Here is a 23,681-nt window from a genome sequence, read left to right as displayed (position 1 = left end):
GAGCTATAATAATAATAACATTGCTACTTTAATGTTGACAGTGATTTAAAATCCATTATATCTTTTGACCTTCCCAATAATCTGGTATTTAAGAAGGAGAGGTTATTATTCCTTTTATATAGAGAAGGAAACCAGAACCCATAAAGTTTAAGTGACACATTCAAGGTCACTTTGCTAATACGTGGAAGAGTGATCGTGGAGGTCAGCGCTAGAACTAGAATTCCAAGGTCAGTGCTTTTTCAATTCTACATAACAGCAACACTGCTTTGATACAACTTTGAACTTTAATAAATAACAAACATTTTATTGTTGCTATATATAAGGAGCAAAATGCAGCATTTTCACTGTAGCTGTGAAATAAAATTAATTGCCTTTGTGCATTTTGATGGTGATTATAGTGTATATTCTATTTATAAGGTTAAAAAATAAATTTAGGTACTAACAGTTCTGAAAATAAATGCCAAATAATATTGAAAGAGAATATAAAAGAAGTAATGCCATCCTGGCATTTTTTTTCTGTTTTTGAACTAAATTTTAAAAGATAAAAATTATCCAGATGGTTTTGCTGCATGAAAAGTGTCTTGAAATGATGTCTATTTTAAATCCTTATAGGCTTATATTTTTATGGTACACTCAAATATCAAGGAAGGCAGGACATAATACAAGACTCAATATTTTTATTCTTAAACCAATAAACAATTATTATTTTGCTAGAATAATATAATTTTTGAAATTTATTCTGCAAGCAATGTATAAAACTCAAATGATCAACAATTTTTAGCATTCAGTTTCAATACTAGCTATCTGAACGTAGTAATTATTTGCTCTGAAAACTATTTCCAATACACTTCTGAGGAAAGTTGCTGTAATTCCAGTAAAACACTCATCATCATCATCACCAGGCTAGCTGTAGCTTCTTCCTTAGAGCCTAGTAAAAGTATTAAATCCAAAAGTCCAATATCAAAATGTACTATTTATCTGTCAGGGTTTTGTTAGCCTGCAATAAAATAGGGTAAATACCACACACTTATACCAAATTTAAATCATTATGTTTATTGAAATAAAAGTTTTCAACAAAAGCCACTAACCCCATTTAGAGAAGTATATTAGTTATCTTTTGCTACAAATCAAATTACCCCCAAATTTATCAGCTTAAAACAGCAAACTACTATTATCTAAAACAGTATCTGAGGATCTAAAAGCCATGAGTGGCCCAAGTGGGTGATTTGGCTAAAGGTCTCTCATTAGTTTCATCACATCTGAGATGGCATAAACTGAAGGCTTGACCGGGGCTGGAGGAGCCACTTCCAAGATGGCTCACCCGTATGCCTGGAAAAAAAGTTTTTCTGCTAAAGGTTTTTATTTATTTCTGAGACTGTCTGACAATTTAGATATTTAGGTTAACTAAGTTGCTGGAGAGACCTAAGAATACTTTGCACATTTATATCTTTCTCTTATGTAATTGTAAAAATATTAATAACCTATATACCATTACTTACATTTTCAGCAGTGTTTTAAAAATTACCCTATCAGTATTTAATGTGTTAAATGATTATACCCTTAGAACAGGAGAAATTTGTAAGGTACCAAAATTTCAATTATTTAGATTAATACAGATCATATATTCTCATCAACTGGAATGTTGGCATATGACCTTCTTTTATATTAATCTTCTTTACTATAATGGAAATCTTTGACATTTCAGGCTATGAAAGAGTAGCTCACTACCTCTATAGGATGGACAGTCATCTTGCATCCTTGAAAATGTTCCTTCTGATTTCATTCAAGTTAAGGCCATTTTGAGAACCAAATATCTTCTATTAGAGCTATTCACTTATGGGGCTCCAGGTATGCTGGAGACTGTAATCAGTTTGCAGCAAAGAATCTTCCAGGCTTTGAAAATGTTTTGAGAGAAAAAAAACAAAACAAAACCCAAAAGCTACCCAGATAAAAGAAGGATAGGAAGGCTTCCATGTTGGACAAGATAGCAAATAATAACTTTAAGTAGCATTAGATATTTGGAATCTGCATTTTCTTACAGAGAAGAAAATATACACTCAAAAGCAGCAAATTTATAGGCAGCATATTAGAGTTGTACTTACTTCAAAGACAAACAAACCCATTTCTTCATTTCAGTAAACTTAGGTATCATGTATGAGGCCTTACTATAAGGACACACAATACATAAGAAAAGTAATTGTTGATATCATTACCTTCATTCTGTTCATAAGAAAACTAAAGTTCAGCAGGACCAACAAATTTGCCCAAGTAAAAGCTTGTCTTAGGATTCACACTAGGGGTGTTTAATTGCAATGTAAGGCTTCTTGTTATCGTGTTTTTAAAAATAGTTTTCTAACATCGCCTATTTATCAATATCTAAACAGAACTATAGTCTGCATATTCATTTTACTTGTATATGCAATATATAGCTACTGAATATATTTGAACTAATTTGATATTGTTTGATCTCTAGATTGCTATTAGAGAAAACGTAAATATACAATAGAAATGTGTGGTTACCTTTTTTCTATAATACTGTACCTTACAAACATATCATACATAGTAATGACTGAATAAATGTTATTTAAAATAGTTAAAGGTGACAAATAATTCAGACCCTTGTCCAAGAAGTGATGTGGAGTAAAATAGGAAAGATGCAGTGACATCATGAAGTGAGTTAGGATGGTGACATATGCACTGGGACAAAGCCAGATAGCCACCACACACTCCAATGTAATTGATTGAAGGTTATTGGCATTACATACCTTGGTGAAGCCAGTGATTGAAGAGAGGAGGAGACTCCTGGGATTGAACCAATTCCATTTCAACCATTTCCTTCTTCCTGTACCAAAAACTTGGAGTAGAGAGAAACTGACAGGCATTCATTTTTACATATTTGTATGTATATACACACAAAATATATAAGGATAAACATATATTTAAATGTTGAGGGCTGCCCGAGTCGTCAGCGGTTTAGCACCGCCTTCAGCCCAGGGCCTGATCCTGGAGACCCGGCATCGAGTTCCATGTCAGGCTCCCTACATGGAGCCTACTTCTCCCTCTGCCTGTGTCTCTGCCTCTCTCTCTCTCTCTGTGACTATCATAAATAAATAAAAATTAAAAAAATATATTGAAAAGACAAGTACTGAAATAAGCAGTTATTATATTAAAACATTGTGAGTCCTCTTGCTATTTACTGACTTTGGTAAACATTCAGATACATTTCACTACGCAGCTAAAAGTAACACCAAAAATTTCGCCAGACTGTTTGTTGAACTGGGAAGAACATGGGATGTGGTGATAATGGAGCTGGCCGACTACTTGGTATGTGTGCACATTGATTCTTCTGTAGAACAAAAAAGATCACATCAAATATATTACATCATGTAACTACAAAATGGGATCCATTTAGATTATCTGACTCTAGACCCAGCTGTTAATCTATACTACCTGGGATCCAAGTTCAGATTCCTTGCCTCTAAAATGGAAGTGATTGTTCATCTTTGATAGGGCTTTAAGAGGTTTAAATGAGACAGTGTATGTTATGCTCTTAACACATGCCTGGCCTATAGTAAGTATTCAATAAACATCAACAAATGCTATTATAATTTTTGTGGTTACCACTCCAAAGAACCAAAACAAACAAACCCTGAAACAATAATTGTACTTAGGTCTATTTGGAAAATTTTACCCAAGGAGAAAAGTGTAAAAAGAAAATACACTTCTGCTTACAATCATTACTTTTGACTAGTATTATCATTTTTATCAATGTAATTAGTATTTTTACACTGCCTAGAACACAAGTGTCAAAATCCAAAGCACATTAGTAAATCTATATATATTTAATTAATAAATACATATCTATTTAATACTGTTGAGCTTTTTAAGAGTTATTGAACTGTGCAGCTAATTTTCAAGAATAATCAGTCAAAAAACATCAAGTGTTTTCATAAAAAGAGTTCAGTTCATTTGCTTGCAAAAAAAAGATGAAAAGTATCTCCTTCAAAAATTAGAATATAGTTCCAAAGAGCATCTAAATATGGAGAAGCTTATCTTACCTGAACTTTCGAACCTGTTGAAAAATTCCTCATGAGGATCTCTGTTGCTTTATTTCTCAATCTTTGAAATATTGATACTTGCTCTCCCCATTTTCTTTCATTTTATTTCATCAAGGATTGCATACTTCATTTTCCTCTTATATGAACTTCAAATATATCTGCTATTTATTCTTCAATAGCATGGCTCATCTGCTTAACTACAGTGACAGTAAACTTGCAGAATTACTGAAGAAATATGCCCTATTTCAAAACAAAATGAACTCTTCACCAGTAAGCCCTTGATTATATCTCTCCTTCTGATTTTTATGAAAATGTTGCTCTTATACACATTAATGAAGCACATTTGCCCTTGGAATACCTTTTTACCTTTTTTCATTACCTTTAGTACATATAAAATATGGTAGTTGGAATCTAAATTGACTAAGAAAATTTAAAATACAAGCAGGTGGAAAAATAATTGTGTTATTAAATCACTTTATCAATTTACTTCATAAAACTTCTGTCTCTTTGACTTTCCTTAAAATTCTTCAGTGATTATTGGGGAGATAGAAAATGGAAGGCGATGGAGGAAATTAATAGCCTTTTAAACATACACTAAAACCTGGACTGCTGTATTTGACCCAAATTGAAAAGTTTCTAAATGAAGGGGCTCATTCTGCTGTCTGCTTGGGTAGGCAGGTGGATGCTTCTCTCCCATGTTTATAGACCTGTCTGACCAGGTGAAAATGCCTATCTTTTGTGTATATATATATATATATATATATATATATATATAGCAAAAAAGCATCAGTCATACCAGCAGATGAGACTGATTACATTAGTCACATTGTGTTATAAAATAGTCTAAAAAATTGAGGAGTCTCTACTTATATTTCTAACATTTGTGTATATACATTTTCAATGAGAGAGCTGAGCCAGAAAATGACACAAACTATCTGTGCGACATTAAATAAAATATTTAACTTTTTTGAAAATGTTATCTTCAGTATTACATGGGTTTTTCTCTATCCCCTATTTAAGATTATAAAATAAACACCTCCAGGAATATTCAGTATAAGTGAAAGACAGTAGAGTTTAATTTTTCATCTTTGAATAATCAATACAAAAATTCAGCCATTAAACTCTATTAATGCTTTAATAACAAACATCTCACTCATTCAGCTGTTAGCCTTGCTATTACTGAACTACTCTCCCTGTAGCTGCATTATTTTTTAGAGTATTTTATTTATTTTATTTGAGAGAGAGAGAGAGAACAAGAGTGCACTTGAGAGTGGGAGGGAGGGGCCCCTGGGTGGCGCAGCAGTTTAGGGCCTGTCTTTGGCCCAGGGTGCGATCCTGGAGACCTGGGATCGAATCCCACATCAGGCTCCCAGTGCATGGAGCCTGTTTCTCCCTATGTCTCTGCCTCTCTCTCTCTCTCTCTCTGACTATCATAAATAAATAAAAATTAAAAAAAAAAAAAGAGAGAGTGGGAGGGAGGCACAGAAGGAAAGAAAGAGAATCTCAAGTGAACTCTACCCCAAGTGGAGCTTCATTTTCCAACCCCAGACCATGACCTGAGGCAAAACCAATAGTCTGACACCAAGGTCAGAGACTGTAACACCAAGTTGCCCCTCCTCTCTAGCTGTTTTGTTAAATATTTGGTAAATGCTTAAGAAATTAGAATCCTTGGGGCACCTGCATGGCTCATGGATGAGCATCTGCCTTTGCCTCAGGTTGTGATCCCAGGGTCCTGGGATGAAGTCCTGCATCACACTCCCCACAAGGAGCCTGCTACTCCCTCTGCTTGTGTCTCTGCTTCTCTCTCTGTGTCTCTCATGAATAAATAAATAAAATATTTTAAATAAATAAATAAATATTTAACTTCTCAAGAAAGTTTAAGCCCTATAAAGAAAAATATGCATATTTTATTCCCCACTGTATCCTAGTACCTTAATAAAATGCCTAGAACATAATAGGAACTAAACAGATATTTGATGACTGGATGAATGAACAAATGATTGCCTAGTATTTTGTTTTCAGTTTATTATTTTACATATCTAGCCGGTAAACATATTTCTCCATATTTAGAACATGTGACACACTGTACTTGGCCAATATGTGGTATTTCCAGAAATTATTTCAGGAACAACTTTAAAAACAAGGTGATATTTAAAAAAATTTTTTTTAAAGATTTATTTACTTATTTTAGAGGGAGAGAGAGAAAGAGCATGGGAGTAGGGGTCAGGGCAGAGGGAGAGGGAGAGAGAATCTGAAGCAGACTCCTCACTGAGTGGGGAGCCCGAAGTGCTGCTCGATCTCAAAGCCCTGGGATCATGACCTGAGCCAAAACTGAGTCAGACACTCAACTGATTGAGCCCCAACAATAGTGACATTTTAAATGACTGGTGAAACCTAATAACTATAAGCCACTGGATTGCACTTGTGTTGCTCAACATGGTCAAACATGCTTAAAAACCTGATGCCAGATTGACCAATTTATTAAATATCATATTATAAGATATTGTGATAATTGCTACTTTTAAATTTTCTTCTATATTCATATGTAATGTCCAAAAATGAAATAAGGAAGAGAGAAAACTCTGATTCATCATTTACTATGTGATATACTACCATTTTTACATGGTCTCAATCATCTCTTGATCATAAAGATGATATGATTCATAGCTTAGGAATAGTTTGTAGTTTACAGACATTTCTCATTTGGTGTTTATTTGAATATACCTTAATGTCATATTTCTATGAACTTCAGTGAAAACTTTGGATTTGACCTTGGTAAAATATTTATCATTTTCATATACTAGATATTGTTGTACTCCAACTGGAAAGAGCAATTGCATGATATTTATGAGATTGATGCCAGAAAGGATTGTTCTAGTAATGGATGTATAGGATACTCTTCTTACTTAATTTATGAATTCCCTAAGGGCACAATTCTGATAATTGAAATTGTCAAGAGACCCCTAACTATAATGGAGGAGTATGAATTCCCATGATGCTCAACCAAGAAATCTTTCCTTAGGAAATACAATCGGGAGACAGTGTGGTGCAGATAATTTGGTTCCAGCTTTGCATCTTACTCACAGAGTGTCTTTGGGCAATGTTTATTTTAACATTTTTACTTCAATTTTCTCATCTGGGAAGTGAAACATTTACTATTTACATCTCAAGATTGTTGGAAAACATTTTAAGATCATTGCTCCTTTTTAATTTTTGAATGTTACTTCAAATTTCAAAAGCAGTGAATTTATCTAACCAATGAAAAGCTTATAATTTTCTTTCCACTATTGTTTCTGATTCTATATAACTATGGTTATTCATACCCTTCTGCATTTCCTTACGTCTTTTACTCCTTGCTCTTACAAATATTTACACACATATACAGATGAAGGTATGCCCTGGTTTGCCCAGGTTAATCTCAGATAAAGCCTGTTTTCCTAGTGTGATTATTTATAATGCTCTTTCTGTTATTAGAAATATACAGATTTGGATGACAAATTAGCATAATGCTTTGCATTTGGTGAGTTTTCAACAATGGCAGGCATTGATAGGAGGATCCTAATTTTTCTTTTTTTAAAAGATTTATGTTTATTTGTTTATTTATTTATTTATTTATTTATTTATTTATTTATTTGAGACACAGAGAGGCAGAGACATAAGCAGAGGGAGAAGCAGGCTTTTAACAGAAGTTAAATATTTAATAGTTAACATGTTTTATGAAAAAAAAGGTACAGATTTCTAAAGGGATATGTAACCTTTTACCATGTAACTAAGGTATGAATTGTGACTGAATTTAAGAGATCAGGGAAAGTGTTTTAAGATTTCAGAAGTTCCTGGAAATTAACCAATATGCATTAAGAGTATGCTTCATAAAAAAGAAAGTAATAAGTCAAAGAGTTATGCAAGTGCTATAAGATAAAAAATTGCCTTTCAGAGGGACTGAATTAATATTAATATAGGTGATACTATTTTGTTTCCAGAAATTTACATATTGAAGATCTTTAGGGGCAGCAAGATCCAAGTGTATCTTGCAGCCAACCATATTTCTTGACACTTCATTAGCATAAAAAGCACATTGCTTTTAACCATACTGTATATTTTGGGTATCACTAGGGGTAAAATTCTCCCAAGTTAGCTTTTTGTGCTGATGATCTGAATTAGTAGAGAAAATAAGAAGAGAGTGGTGAGCAGTTTGTGATGTGAACACAATTTTAAATGCTTATGACTTGATGTAGCGTTTTTGGGAAAGTAACTAGTAAGGTACTAAATTATTTTCTTTTTTAACTCCAATTTTTTTCTGCATTTTTACTTATGGTTGTATGGTTTTAGGAATTAGTTATTTCAGAAAAGCATCTCTCGTTTTAATAAGAATATGAGTATAAAATTATGATTCTGTAAAAACGAGAAACAACATGGGTTAAGAGGCACGTGATATCTGGCTTTCTCTTTATTAGTGGTTATATTACTGATTGTTGGATAGAGGGTTATGGTCTTACCCTTTCATTGTAAAATTACACTTTATTCTAGTATCCAGCAAATAATTTGAACTGAGAGATTATGGAATCATAGAATATATATTTTGCCCAATGATTAATCCAAAATTAAAGAAAGCATGTTTCCTCAGATTAAAATTATTCATAAAGGCTCCAAGCAAGAAGCAAGACTTACAAAAATAAAGACATACCTTTGTCCATATTAATGTAATGAGTCACTAAATTCCACACTTGAAACCAATTTTACCATATATGTTAACTAACTAGAACTTAAGTTAAAAATTGAATTAAAAAATATTAAAATTGTAAATTATGAAATCTTCCCTATAAAGAAATATGTTTGTTAATGAAAAAAATTTAAATTAAATGTAAAAATTCTTATGTAAAGTATAAAGAGAAAAATTTAAAAAGTAACCATTATGTAGAGAAGAAAGAAAATATAGCTGAGGGCTATATTGGTTGAAATAATCAGATAAGAGAAAATTAGTCAAATATGTCCAGTCAGAAGGTTTACCTAGAAGTTTGGATTAGACTTTTCAAATATACACAAATACACAAATATATACACAACACATATATGCAACTATACAGCATAGAAAATCTCCATCTGTGCAAAAAATCTGAACTTGTTCATTTATAGTCACACCTTGGATGTGTGTGTGGGTATGTTCATAGGTACATGTGCAACTTTTTGTTTTTATATGTAAAGGAGTTTATAATACTTTTATGGGTGTCAAATTTTTTTTAGGTCATTCAGAAAGTACTTGGGATTTTATTTGTCTTTTTTTTTCCTCCTTAATGATCAAACTAAACTTCATGAACAGAGAAACACATTTTCCCTTATAATATGGAATAAAAAAAGATTGCTTTCCTTCACATGTTCAATCTCCTTTTAAAAATCTATCACAAGCCAAAATACCATTAGGTAACAGTTCCATTGCATTAAACATCTGATTCTTGTGGTGGACATGGTATAATGATGACTAGGAAACCATCCATCTTCTTCTTGACAGTTGACCTATTTTAGAATAAGAAAGGCCATCATCCAAGAGAGTTACTTTAACCATGTTTGTTCCTTTAATCATGACTTAAAATTTACCTAGATTGGACAAGAGCTGTTTTTTTTTTCCTTTTCTAATTATATCCACATATATAGAGATATATAATATTATTTTTTTGTTAAGACTGTTCAGTTTTTAAAAATAACCAATTTGGGGAGTATATAAACAGATAATAAATTCAATTAACTTATCAGCATATATTGCTTTCTGCAATTTTATTTTTATTAGAATTTATCAGTCAATATTTTATGGTTTTTGTTTGAAGTTCACATATGCAAAACACTACAAAGAAGATATATATTTTAAAAACACCTAGTCACTTGTTAAAATCTGCAGCTGCTTTATTTTCTATTTGTATCCACATAATTCCTAAAAATTTTCATCAATCTGTTTCATGATAAATGATTAGCCAGCAAACCATTCTCTCCAGAGATCTATATTTACATTAATATCCACAAAACAAATGTAATTGAGCATCAGAAGGGCCCTTGGTGTTCTGTTATTGATGTCCTAGATGAAGGTAGCAATTTAGCATCATGCTATAAATAGAAAAATATGGAAGATAGCATTGGCTCATCTTGTGTTTTTAATATTACCTTCAGGGTAAAGTATGACATAACCTAATTACAGTGGTGGAGCTTTCACTGTAGGGGAAATTGTTATTTCATTTGACAATCAAGTAATTAGCTTCTCTACTGGATGGTTTACTGTATGTTAGTAATTAAGCTATCCACTGTAATAAAAGCTTACTTAAAAATTAGTGAAGACATTGGTGCTATAACATTAAAGAAGGCAATACAATGCAATGCAAATTCATATTATATGATTTTTGTGAAATAAGTAGGTTTATATTTCCTTCTCTTTTTTTAAAGATTTTATTTATTTATTCATGAGAGACACAGAGAGAGAGAGAGAGGCAGAGACACAGTCAGAGGGAGGAGAAGCAGGCTCCATGCAAGGAGCCCGATGTGGGACTCGAAACTGGGAATCTGGAATCACACCCTGAGCCAAAGGCAGGCGCTCAACCACTGAGCCACCCAGGAGTCCCAAGAAATCTGTAACTGGCTGTGATCAATTAATTGTAAACACCACTGCCCTCAGACCAGCCTATATTTCCTTCTCTGGGAAAAGTTACAACACATTCACAGAGGATTTCTTTCTTTCTTTTTTTTTTTTCTTTTCTTTTCTTCTTTTCTTTTATTTTTTTTAAATGGGATTTCAAGGAAGAACCTAAATCATCCCAAAATCTATATGTGTTGTAAGTTATTGAGTATGAGGAAAAAATAGTTTTTTAACCTTCCTGTTTTAAACATGAAGGTAAATTTCAATATTTGTCGAAATGTCTAGGTAGTTAATACCAAAGAGTTCCTTGCTGATGACTAGTTTAACAAAATCCAATATTCTTTTACTACTAAATATCAATACACCAATTGTATGAACAATTTAATACACCAATATAATGCAAATGATTTAGCAGTATTCTGATTTATTGGTTTAGGGATTAAAACTTTAGTTCTTCAGAATGCTAAAAATTATTTTGTGATACACAATTATAGCAAATACCTGAACATCTTTAACCGTGGAACCCAGTGACCATGATTCCTGGTATAGAGCTCTCATATATCTGGAATGAAAGAAAGGCAACCTGCCAAGTATTACAGTTCATTGCATAACTTTCATAAGTGAAAGTTACATGAAAGAGGGTGGGGAGTGGAGGGTTAGCAAGGAGGAGGTAACATAGTTTTGGTGGTGTCTGGAAAGGGCTTCTCTCTTGTAGGGCTTTGTAATCTGAACTGAAAGATGAGAATGAGTTAGTAAATGTGGGAGAAAGGAAGCATTCCATGCAGATAGAAGAGAAAATGCTGAGGTCTAGAGGGAGGAAACACCATGGGACACATGAACTAATAAAAAAAAGATGTGAAAAAATATTAAGCTTAATATTAAGCTCATTAAGCTTACTTAAAAATTAGTTAATATTAAGCTTAAGCTTAATGACTTAGTAGAAGATGGTGAGAATCATTCTAATCATTTAACTCCAGTTTACTAGTGTATGATTCTAAGCCAGTCATAAAGCTTTCTGGGTTAAGTTTTCTTTTTGAGAAACTTTAGAGTTGCCCTAGAATTTGTTATTAAATGGATTCTTTAGTTGAACCAGATAAATTACCCTTTATGTAAGTAGAAAAAGAAGATAAAGCCAAATGTCAACAAATTTATAGGGTTTAATCTGATATAATTTTGAGAGATACTACTAATTTTACAGTCATGAAAAGGTATTGAATTTCTGTAATTGAACCAGATCAACAACAGTCAAAAGTATTAAAAACATGACTCCTCTATTGAATAGAGTGTTTTTAAAATCACATTTTCAAACATTGCATTGCAAAACAGACTTTGCCCCTCAGAATCACTTGTCTGATGATGTCTGTATTTAAAGCTGTGGGTAACTGACTATTGCTGTTTTTAGGACTGCTTTAGCTGTCTAAATCAAGTCAAGACAAATTATACCTGGGCTTTGTTGGCAATAGCTGGAGCACTTTAGTAAACCCTCCTTTTGATAGTTATATTATACTTGTCTTGCCACCTTCGGTGTAAATGTAATTTGAGAGGCTTGTTGCTTGTTTCTGATAAGTGTTGTGACTTGAAGATGAAAATATGTCACACTGGGTTGTTGGCTCTACTTGGAAAAGACATAGAACTGTCAGCAGCAAGAAGGAAGAAAATGTTTCATCATCTACATTAAACTCTAAGGACTTACAAGATCTGCTGTGTAAACAAAGTTGAAATACTTTTTATTTATTAACTTCTTGCAACTCCAAAATAGGAGGTTCTCTGGGTCTTATTTTTTCATAGCTCTTGAAGATTATTGTTTTAGAGAAAAAAATTGCCCCCAGAAAAGAATAGTTTATCAGTTTTAAGATATATTAGGAAAAAAAGGCAAAACAAATATCTCATTTGGAAAAGAAATGATGGAAAATGTTCACTATGTGATAAAACTTTATCCTTCCTCTGAAAATCTGTGCCACTTAAAATAATTTACTTATATTTTTGAAAGAGTATGTGTTTGCACCTAGAAAATAGGAGAGACATAACAGTAACACAACAGAGAAATCACATTCAAAACTCTGTGATTAGTCATCAAGGTATATGCACATCAATTAAATTGTGAAAGGAATCTTAGTTGCCTGAGAAAGGAAAGTTAATTTTATTTCACTTTCTCTTCCATAGCCATTTAAAGTACAGATTTGGAGATTATACATTTTGTATTCATTGCCAATATTATTAAGGTTATTGTGTATATCATTATAACTCAAGATATCAATAAATTTGATATCTTTTCTTCACTTAATACTTAAAACAATGACAAAACTTTTATTGGTATAGGATTCAGATTGATGTAAAGTCATAAATTATGATTTTTTAAGGTAGTTTCTATTTAATGAGATGAGGTTAGAATGTACTGTAAGCTAAAATCTAGTAGGATTGTTATTTTGAAGATGATTTCTTGTTCTTGATATTGTTTTTCCTCTTGCCAATTTTTCCCATTTAGTTTCTTTCTGCATTTCAGATTTTGGTACTGGCTTATGTGCCAGACATAGTGTTTGTCAATGATGTGAATTTTCATTTCCTTCTGAGCTGAGTATTTTAGTGAGAAGTTGGGGGAGGTTATATTGACAGATATATGCAAATCCAAATTTGAACTAGATTTCCAATATAATCTTTAAGTTATATTTAGATATAAAAATCTATGACTCTAAGAATGGCTGACTTAAAGATAAAAGGAGTAGACTAAGTGATAGGCAAGAGGAGACAATGAAGTCACATTTACAGACAGAAAATGTGTAAGTTTAATATATTAGGAAAGATTTATAGAATCATATAAAGGGAAGGGAGAAGAGAAATGACATACAATGACATAGAGAAAGAAGGGAAAAGTGAATTCATGACAGTGCATTAATTTTCTTTATAAAATGGTTTATATTAGATGTTCTCAACAAGGCTCTAGGCCAGACTGACCAAAGAGCATATATTTCAAGTAGGTCATATTTGTTCATTTTGTGATTTCCTCTAAAACTGCTCTTTGGTCCAGGAACTGGAGTACAGAACTGATAAATGAGGTTGATTCAGGATTGGATACTGGATGACAGTTTCAGTAAAACATTTGGAAACAATAGAATTTTAATAAAAGGAAAACACTAAAATGATTTTTATTTTTATTTTTTTTATTTATTTATTTTCTAAAATTATTTTCAAAAAGTAAAGTAAGCTTGAAACTAAGTTAAGTGAATCCAGAAAGACTGGAAAGAGAAAGAAAAAGAGGCTAAAGAGCGGTACTATTGGTGATTGTAGAAATGTTGTATGGTCCAGTGAGATTTTTGGTGGGGGTGGGAATGGCACTACGTTTGATAAAGAAGTTGTTTAGTGACAAGTCCCTAAGGTGACTCAAGAAGAACTAAAAATAAATGAAACAGAGGGGGACAAGAAACAGATTAATAGCTGAGATGGGACTTTGATTTGGAAATTAACAAGGAGAAGGATAAGAAAAATGACCAGTGTTCGCAAAAAGAGACTCGGGTACTGCCTTTACTTGAGAAAGTGTAAATGGATCACAGAGAATGAGAAAAACAGTGAAGAAATAATTTGTAAAGGGAGGAAAAATTGAATAGCACCTTTCCCACCACACAACTGTACAAGGTCCTGAAGTTCTGAAATTTTGTTTTATGCATTCAAACAGTCCTAATGCCTAACTCAAGACTTGTGATGAGTACATTTTCAATGAAATTTAGTTTAATGAATGAATGGAAGCCTTTTATTAATAGTTGAAATAATTTGTGCTTACTATGGGTTATCAGTCAATAAACTATACATTTTACATGTAACCCCTAGTGCTTTTCACCAAATATTTACAAATCTCCATCTCATCACATGTCAGGGATGCATTTTCCCCATCTTTTGTAGTTAGGCATTCTACTATATGATCACTATTTCCAAAATAATGTGAAAGAAAGTCTTTAGAAGTCAAAGTTTTTAATTGCCCTTCATTCTTTCCCCCTGCCACAGCTACCAGCAATATTTAAGTTGATGGAGAAACCATAGACTTGCTTCTTTGATTCTCTCAACTTTAGATAAAGCTACTAGCAATGGTGCAATGGTGAAATCTCTATTGTCATTTCATAAACTTGTAAGAATGTAGCCCACAGCCAGTTGACAATAGACAAATAGCATGAAGGGGAAAAACATCTTATTGTTATAAATTACTGACATACCGGGGTTAAATTTTACTGTTACATAACCTAGCCTATCCTAACACACATATTTAATGGAATGTCTGCTTACAATGTAAATGTGGATATCAAAACCCTCATTGGCACAATTCAGGAGACTGATTTTCAATGAAGTTAAGGAAGAGAGAAGGAAATGTTCAGATGCTACCCTATCCTTCAGAGTCTGAAATGTTGGCCATCTTAAGTATACATTAGTCCCAAGATAGTTGTGGAATTCAGAAGCATCTAATCCAAGCATCTAATCCATCTATATCCCGGCTAGAATACGAAACAAGGACGGCAGCGTTAGTAGAAGTTCAGCATCATAAATTCTGAGTTTTTCTTACTAGAGTGATTTAAAGCTTTCTTTTTCTTTCTTTCTTTCTTTCTTTCTTTCTTTCTTTCTTTCTTTCTTTCTTTCTTTCTTTCTTTCTTTCTTTCTTTCTTTCTTCTTTTCTTCTTTCTTTCTTTCTTCTTCTTCTTCTTCTTCTTCTTCTTCTTCTTCTTCTTCTTCTTCTTCTCCCTCTTCCTCTTCTTTTTTTTTTTTTGAAATTTCTGAATGATCATAAAGGGCTACCATCACTCTATGTGGGCAGTACATGCAGATGAGTTGAAAATTAAATGCCCAAGATGTGTAGAGGGGAATGCAAGGAAGTATTCAGAAAACAGAGTGGCTAACATTGGATGTCATGTTTTAATTGTATTGTCCAGTGTTTAAAAAAGAAAAAAAGTCCACCTCTCATTTCTTTATTACATTAAACAAAATAAATATAACCTTGAAAATGTGTAATTTTAAAAGTTCTAAAAAAACTCATGCCTACATTTTCTTCATTTTATGTTCAAAATTTAAATTTAAAATATTGAATTAGACTTTTATTTTAGATTTCAGATAGTATATATGAAACATGATATGTAGCATTTAAATAATTCTTGCTACTCTCTCACAGATGATTTACATGTCAGACAAGTCTACCTGAATCCTTGTACTTGAAAAATGTAGATATAGGAGGACTTATGAGATGAATTCAAAATTATTAGGATAGAACGAATGGGTATTAAGGATGGATGTTGCAGCTTGATGTTGAAAACAAAGCTATAAGAACATAAAACACATACTTTATTTTTTTTTTCATAAAGTTATCTTTCTCTGGCAAGCAATTTCAATTAGTGACTATTCAACCAAATCCAAGTTCCTCAGATATTAGTTTCTGAACCTAAAATTGACACGGTAATGAGATTTCAATCTCCAAATGATTAATTTGATCGTACTTATGTCATACTCCCAGTTAACCCTCGATAAATAGGTGTCAAATAACATGAGGGCATGAAAATAACTTTATAATTTGGGTAAATTCTCCTTTTTTTTAGTATCATGCATCCTAACACTATAAATTAAGTGAATTTGGTAAAGAAAAATATCAACTTAAAAAAGTGTAATGATTTTCATCTTTGTGCATTAATTAAAAAAACCCACCCAGTTTTGGAAAATTAGCAAAATACTGTGAAGCAAGATAATAATATAGTGTTTATTAATGTCCAGAATGGTAGTGGAAACAAGGCTGAGACAAATAAGGAGAGGAACATCTAACTGTTGAAAAGAATTCACTGGTGTTTTTTTTAAGCATGTAGGCCTAAAATGGTTATTGTTTGGTCATGTTTGTAAACAGCATAAAAATTGCCTATGGTAAGATCAGTAAAAAAAAAAAAAAAAAAAAAAAAAAAAAAAAAAAAATCAAGCTTTTTTATGTTTTGCCTAATCTAAAAGCAATTAAATCAAGCATCCCATAATTATGTCTCAGATTTTTAAAAACACAATAAAATAATGAAGTCTGGTAAAATAACAGCACCTTAGCTGTTTGACCTACTTTGCACATTGTTCTCACATCCTATGATACCAGTTAGAATACGAATATTTTTCCCATAGAAATTACTGAAGACAAAGTAGACAGAAACTAATAATATTTAAAGTGTGAAAGACAAGATTATATGTGTCCTAGTTAGGGAACCCTGGGTGGCTCAGCGGTTTAGTGCCTGCCTTTGGCCCAGGGCGTGATCCTGGAGTCCCAGGATCGAGTCCCACGTCGGGCTCCCGGGACGGAGTCTGCCTGTCTCTCTCTCTCTCTCTCTCTCTCTCTCTAGCTCTCTCTCTCTCTAGCTCTCTTTCTGTCTATCATGAATAAATAAATCTTTTAAAAAAATGGGTCCTAGTTAAAAGATACCTGTACCTGCAGATGAGCTAGGCTTCTTGAGGTATATTTGTTGTATTAGCTCTTTACTCAGTTATCTCCACTACATTGTTTCCCTCTTTCATTATTATTTCTAAGGTTTAAAATTCAAGCAGAGAGAGAGAGACAGAGACAGAGACAGAGAGAGGGAGAATATTGTAGGTTAGTAGGTTGGTATCAGGTCAAATCAATGCTGCAGGTTAAGGGAAAATAACAAAGCAAGGAAGAAATCAGTGGCATAAAATTGCATTCCTGTTACTAACAATACTTTCTTTTTCTTTGGAGCTTGGTCAGTGAGGTGAACAGTGGGGGGAAAATAAAGGACCTTGAGCTAAATAAGATGCTTGATGGTGGTGCCTCATTTATTTATGTATTCATTAACCACTTAGAAATACCTAATAATAATTACTATTCGATGTTGAGAGCTTACTATGTGCCAGATGCTTTATCTCTAAGTGTTATGAATACTGTCAGTCTCAGTTGAATGATAAAGAAACTGAGATTTACAGATGTTAAGTTACTTGTCTCTGCTCTTACAGTTGGTATGTCCTCCAACTAGTGTTTGGGTGCAAGTTTGACTGATTTTAATTCTGCACTTTTTCCAACGGTGTTGTGCTAGGCAGTAAGAATAAGGAAATTTTGCTCAAATTCTAACAGGAAGGAAAGCATAAGATGTTCTTTTTAAAACTGTGTTGGTAGGGAAAAGAAGCAAAGACCTCTTAAATCTGGCTTATAAATCATGGGGACACGATATTAGGTATGATTCTCATGTTATACTCAACTTCATCATAATGCAATATGTATTCAAAATTCTTGTTCAAATTCACAGATATACGCATAAAAAGAGATTCAAATCAATGGATCACTCTATACATGAATCAAAGTCTTGCAATCAATCAAAGCAGAAAGAAGTAATCTAGAATAATGATTTCTGGTCATTTTTACCACTATTGAAATATTTAAAGCTCAAAAAGAATAACTGGTGGTATGTCTGAAACTATATTCACTGATCCAAAAATACTTTATTTCTCCTTTATTCAGTTGTTAATCTCTTGTATGACCTAATACAAGTTTAAATATTCTAATGGAGGTGGCAGTGACCTTGATTCTGAGCAGGTGACTTTGTGTTAGTTGCTATAAAACCTGGAATTACAAGGAAGGAGAAATAGGACACTATATTTGGTTTCTATTTAATGGTTACATTAAAATCATAGTCCTTTTTTATTTTTATATTCGGAGAAGTTGAGGCACAGAGACAAAGTTAATAATATACCTAAGGTCATATAACTATTAAATGTCTGAAGCTAAGTTTAAGTCCATATATACTTAACAAAAAAGAATAAGCTATTTTTAATATACTGTAGAGCTCCTTCAAAGGGGATACACATTCAACCCCTTCAATAAGAGTGAAAAAGATAAACAAAAATAATAGACATAGGAAGTCAAAGAATAAAGAATTATATGAAAGATAATTTTCCTCTTTTGTGGTCCTCTCTGGATCTCTATATCTGTTCTGTGAAATTCAACATCAGAGGTCATTACCAGCATGACGAGATGCATTTTGAATAATAATAATTTAAATTAGCTTAAATTAAGGATGTCACAAAGAATATTCCTAATTTTGACTGCAAACATAAATTTCCCAATGTATGGAAGCAATGGATAGATTTTGAAGATATCTTTGGCTACTCTTTAAAGCCATCTATTCATTAAACAAAAAATAGCCATCTACTTGCAATAAAATAGTCACCAAAAATATGCATTTAAAAAAATCTTTTACATTAAAAATTATTGTATAGCGGCACCTGGCTGGCTCAGTCAGTTAAGGGGCTGCCTTTGGCTCAGATCATGATCCCACAGTCCTGGGATCCAGCCCCAGGATTTCTCTGTCTTGTGGACTAGGACTCCCTAATCAGCAGGGAGTCTGCTTCTCCCTCTCCTTCTGACTTTCTCCCTGCTTGTACTCACTCTCTCTCTCTCAAATAAATAAATAAAATCTTAAAAAAAATATTGTATACATCCTTTATTAGGCATATGGTCTGGGGTAAGAAAAAGCATATATTTTCTATTTTGCGTTAGCTTCCTTGACAGTAGACAAGATACACACTCCATTTTGTCCTGATTGCTAGGAATCTTAGAACTAATTGTTGGGCTTTTGTCTTTTATTATCTTTGTTTGTGTGTGTTTATATGTGGGTGCATATATTTTTATTCTAATATACCACAAATAATTTTTAGCACTTAGCTTGGTACAAACAAACATACAAAATAAAGATGTGAGAAATATTTTGGTTTTATAGCAGATGCTCATTTTAAAAATATTCTTTGGTAATATGTTTTATTAAAAATGTCTTAAGATAGACCCCTTTTTCCTCTCTTAATAATTGATATCATTAACTCAAGGTTATATTAATTCTTTTTATATTATTATTTTTCTTCTTTCTCCTTTTAAGAAATTTTCACCTCTTTAGCAACTTTCTTTGTTTATTAAAAAAAATGGAGATATTTTACTGTGTGACCTTAGGGATATTTTAGTGTCATCATTAAACTTGACAATTAACTAAGTTAGCATGCCTTGCTGAGGCACCATAGTTGCAATTAATCTTAAGTATAATGTATATGGTGGTTTCAGTTTAGTTTTTAATGGGCTATACTGTACATAATAAAATTACCACAGATAATTGATAAGTAGTGTTTAATTAGCAGATGACAGCCTAATTTTAAAGACTACAATATCTAATTTATCAAAGACATAATGATTCTTGAGAAAAATATACAAAGCATAGGAAAAATAGAACGTGGTATACTTATTTAGACTATTTAAGCACAGAACACAAGGGCAAATGGAGGGGAGGCTATTGACATTTGAAGTGCTCATGGACAGTAGTAGTTGAAAGCAAATTAGGGGTCTGGCCTCCTGGTCTCAACACCTATCTTCTCTATCTTAGCTCTGTTGCCCACAGAGCAGAACCTAAAGCAAAGTTCTCAGTGCCTTCCATTGATTCACTCAAAAATGACATGAGGGAAAAGAGACATAAAAGAGGGAGAGCAAGTAAAAGAATGTGTTATTAAGCTGGCCATCACTTAGTATCAAGCATGAATTCAAACTCATGAGATTATCATCCAAAAGATAAACTTCTCTCAGGATGTTTATTCTCAGGTTTGGAATAGAATTCATCCTCTGGCTCCCATCCATTAATGATCAAATTTCACCTACTAGATTGTGATTTCATTTGCATTTCTGGGTTCCATATGTAGTGGTCCAGAATAGACCCACACATCATTCTTCAGGGAATAGGAGAGCGCCAAAGTAGGAGATAAATGGTTTTCAGATTATCCATGGGATAAAACACTATTGGGTTATACCAGATGAAGATGGCTGGAGTCCACATACAATGGATTTTCAGACTAGTGGTTCAATCTGGAGCAAAGAGTCAAAGTTTCCAGAGTTAGTGAGGTTGAGACAATCTCCAATAACACATGACAAGTGTCTGTTTGATCAGTTATCAGACCTATTGATGCTTTCCTTAATATCCAGCTACTGAATATAATATGGTACCTCCATATTTGTAGAATCTCACCCAAGAGGTGAGATACATTCCCAAGAGGTGAGATCTATTTCCAATCAGTCATGAAATTTCATTTAGGAGCAATATTTCCTTTAAGCCAGTTCAACTGTGAAGCATTTTATTTTTTTATCAATTGTCGACAGGAAATACTCTCAGAAGGCCATAGGTATTACCCTGAAGGAGAATGTCAATGCAATTGAGGTTAATGATATGGAAGTTCTAGCCACCTGTTCATCTGATTTTCTCATACTTTCTAGATCTGCTCAGATCAAATCTCATATACCATTTGTATTGTACAATGGGTTACTACTTTACACTTCCAAACTTATGACTCAACAGGTCTAATAACACCCAAGTTAGGATGAGAAAGTGTGGTTACATAGGCATCTGGTATCCCATGGTCAGGATCTTTCCATACTAGGACCTAGTGGAATATTAGAATTCATTTTTTTTCAATGAAAATTAATTTGTTGGCTGTAGAAAGCTTGACTTTGCTCTGCAGTCTATGATTCTACACATCAATTTTTCTTATGTGGACTTACCAGAGATTCACTACAGCATTTAAAATATACCATAGATACCTCTAGCACTATCAGATCTTCTGGGTCACATGCTTTGAGTGATAGAGCAGTTTGCACCACAGTCTTGACTTTGCAGAAGACTTTCTTGCTGTTAGTCCTGCTAAAAACTGTTGTTTTATGAGTCATTCAATAAATGGATCATAACAGTATTTTGAAGTATAAGCTGCCTCAAAAAATCCAAAGAGGCCCACCAAGTACTGGAAGTTAGAAATGTGAGGTGCATTACATTTTTATTCATCTTAAAAAAATTTTTATTAATCTTAGAAAACATGTTAAAGTTGACTTGAACCCTCTAAAATATTTACTGATATGGCAGGCCCTTGCATCTTCAACAGGATTTTTTCTTCACTCTCTGGCATTCTGATATCTTCCTAGGGCTCATAGAACACTTCTTATTTCCTGATTTAGGGTCCAATTATCATTGGACCCAAATAATTATAATAATTATAATAACCCAACATGATGTTTTGCAGAATAACAAGAGCATATCATGAGCATGAGAAGTAACAGCCCTCCTCCCAACAAGTGGTGAATGCTATCCCTATCGTGCCGTCCCTACTATGTGATGGCAAACTAGTTTTGGTCTTCCTTTCTGTTGGACTCAAGAAGAATGTAATTGTCAGATAGATTCATGTGTGCCAAGTGCCAGCAGAATGTAGTATTGCAACAATAAATATAACATATTAAGCATGCAGTTGCAATTGGATCTGTATCTTACATAAGTGTAAGGTAGCAATTCCATAGCCATCTATCAGTCAGGATCAATTTTTTTGATTGAGTTTTTTCTAACAGTTGTAGTAGATGAGTTGAATGGGAACATCATAGGAGCCATTACTCCTGTTTTCCTTAGGTATTTGATGGTGATGCTTATCATTATAATTCCTGCAATATGGTATTGCTTTCATATAATCTCTAAGATAGAGGAGAGCTTTTAGGGTTTTTCTTTTTGTTTGTTTTTTGTTTTATTTTTAGGGGGGAAGGGTTTTTTGGGTTTTATTGTCTTTATATGAAGGGCTTCAAAAATTTGCATGTCATCCTTGTGCAGGGGCCATGTTAATCTCTGTAAGATCCCAATATGAGCAGATATGCTGCAGAAGTAATCACAGGTTTGTTTTGACCATAGTGGTTCTTACTCCACAGGTCATAGATCTATGTGAGGATTCTATCAGGTGTCAAGTATATCAGAATTCGACTATCCACCTGGGGACCAGGGAAATAACTGCAGTTTAGTTGTATGGACATGTTAGATACATTGCACACAGTCTTGGGCCAACACTCTATCTATCATTATGCACCCAAGGACTCTACTCATGGTATTTCAGTTCCTCCATTACCAGTCTCAGTTCAGAATCTTTATTTATCAATCCTTAATTTCTCTTTCCAGCTATACAGTTTGCTGCTATTGGCCACAAGTCCTTTTTGGAAAAGATCAGAGAAGTATTTATCTAACTTACTTGCAATAATATGACAAAGTTCATTCTCAAGGGCACCTGGATTTCCCTTCAACCAATGGCTTCTTGGTCTGTGAACTGACTTAAGTCTGGAATTTTTGTGAAAGAACCATAGCTTTCCATTTTAATGGCTAATGCCAATTATCAGTTCACAAGCTATGATCTTTTTGTTGTTGTTATAGTTATACAGATCAAGAAACACACTACTCCACTTATCTATCTTTGCTCTAGAACACTATGATCTATTTGCCATCATCACAGATGTGTATATCAAGACACCCTGATTTCTACTATATCCATGTTAGCTATTAGAGTATTTAAATCTATCTTGCTTATGAACATTAAGTGCTTCCACCTATATTTTTCCAATCCAGAATCCAATTATTTCTACTTACCCTGCAGAGCACACTTCCATGGCATCATCTTCCATTGTCATTCAATCCTACAGAGGACAGGAAACATTAAGTTGGTTTATCCTTTATGTCTTAGCAGTGTTTCTACATTGCATCATCCCACTAAAGGAAATGGCCTCTCAGAATATTATGGGAAAATAGTTTGACGTTACATTCTCAAGTTGTACGTAAAAATCCATCCTAACCTCTCTATTTCCTTGAGTATTTCTTTCTCTCTTCATATTTTGGCAAGGAAGTACTAACACTCTCACCTCATTTACTGTAGGCTAGGATTGTACCCAAGCTTCAAAGAATCACGCAACAGAAACTGAGGACTAACTCTACTTTTTGTATTGATTCATTTTAGGAATGAGTGGCTCAAATTCAATAAATTCTCCCAAATTTAATAAATTCTCCCCAGCTCTTACCAGTGATGCTCAATGCCTCATGGTTGAATTTCTTTCTGAGCAGTGTCTTTGGCCACAGACAGCTGCCTCAACAAGTTTTTCTTCCACTAGAGGTCAGTCCATTTAAAAACTGTTCTATGAAGTAATTCAAAGGCCCTTTCCCTGGATTCAATTTCAGACAACT

The 23,681-nt window shown here is 33.2% G+C and overlaps 1 pseudogene; it reads right to left on the bottom strand.

Moving 5' to 3' along the window:
- Window positions 1–22,247: 22,247 nt before the first annotated feature.
- Window positions 22,248–22,347, bottom strand: LOC112922022 (U6 spliceosomal RNA; annotated as a pseudogene).
- Between the last annotated feature and the right edge of the window lie 1,334 nt (window positions 22,348–23,681).

Source organism: Vulpes vulpes, chromosome 12 (genome assembly GCF_048418805.1).
Source record: "Vulpes vulpes isolate BD-2025 chromosome 12, VulVul3, whole genome shotgun sequence".
NCBI lineage: Eukaryota > Metazoa > Chordata > Mammalia > Carnivora > Canidae > Vulpes > Vulpes vulpes.
Note: the sequence above shows the minus strand (reverse complement) of the source record. Positions and strands in the feature narration are given on the sequence as shown.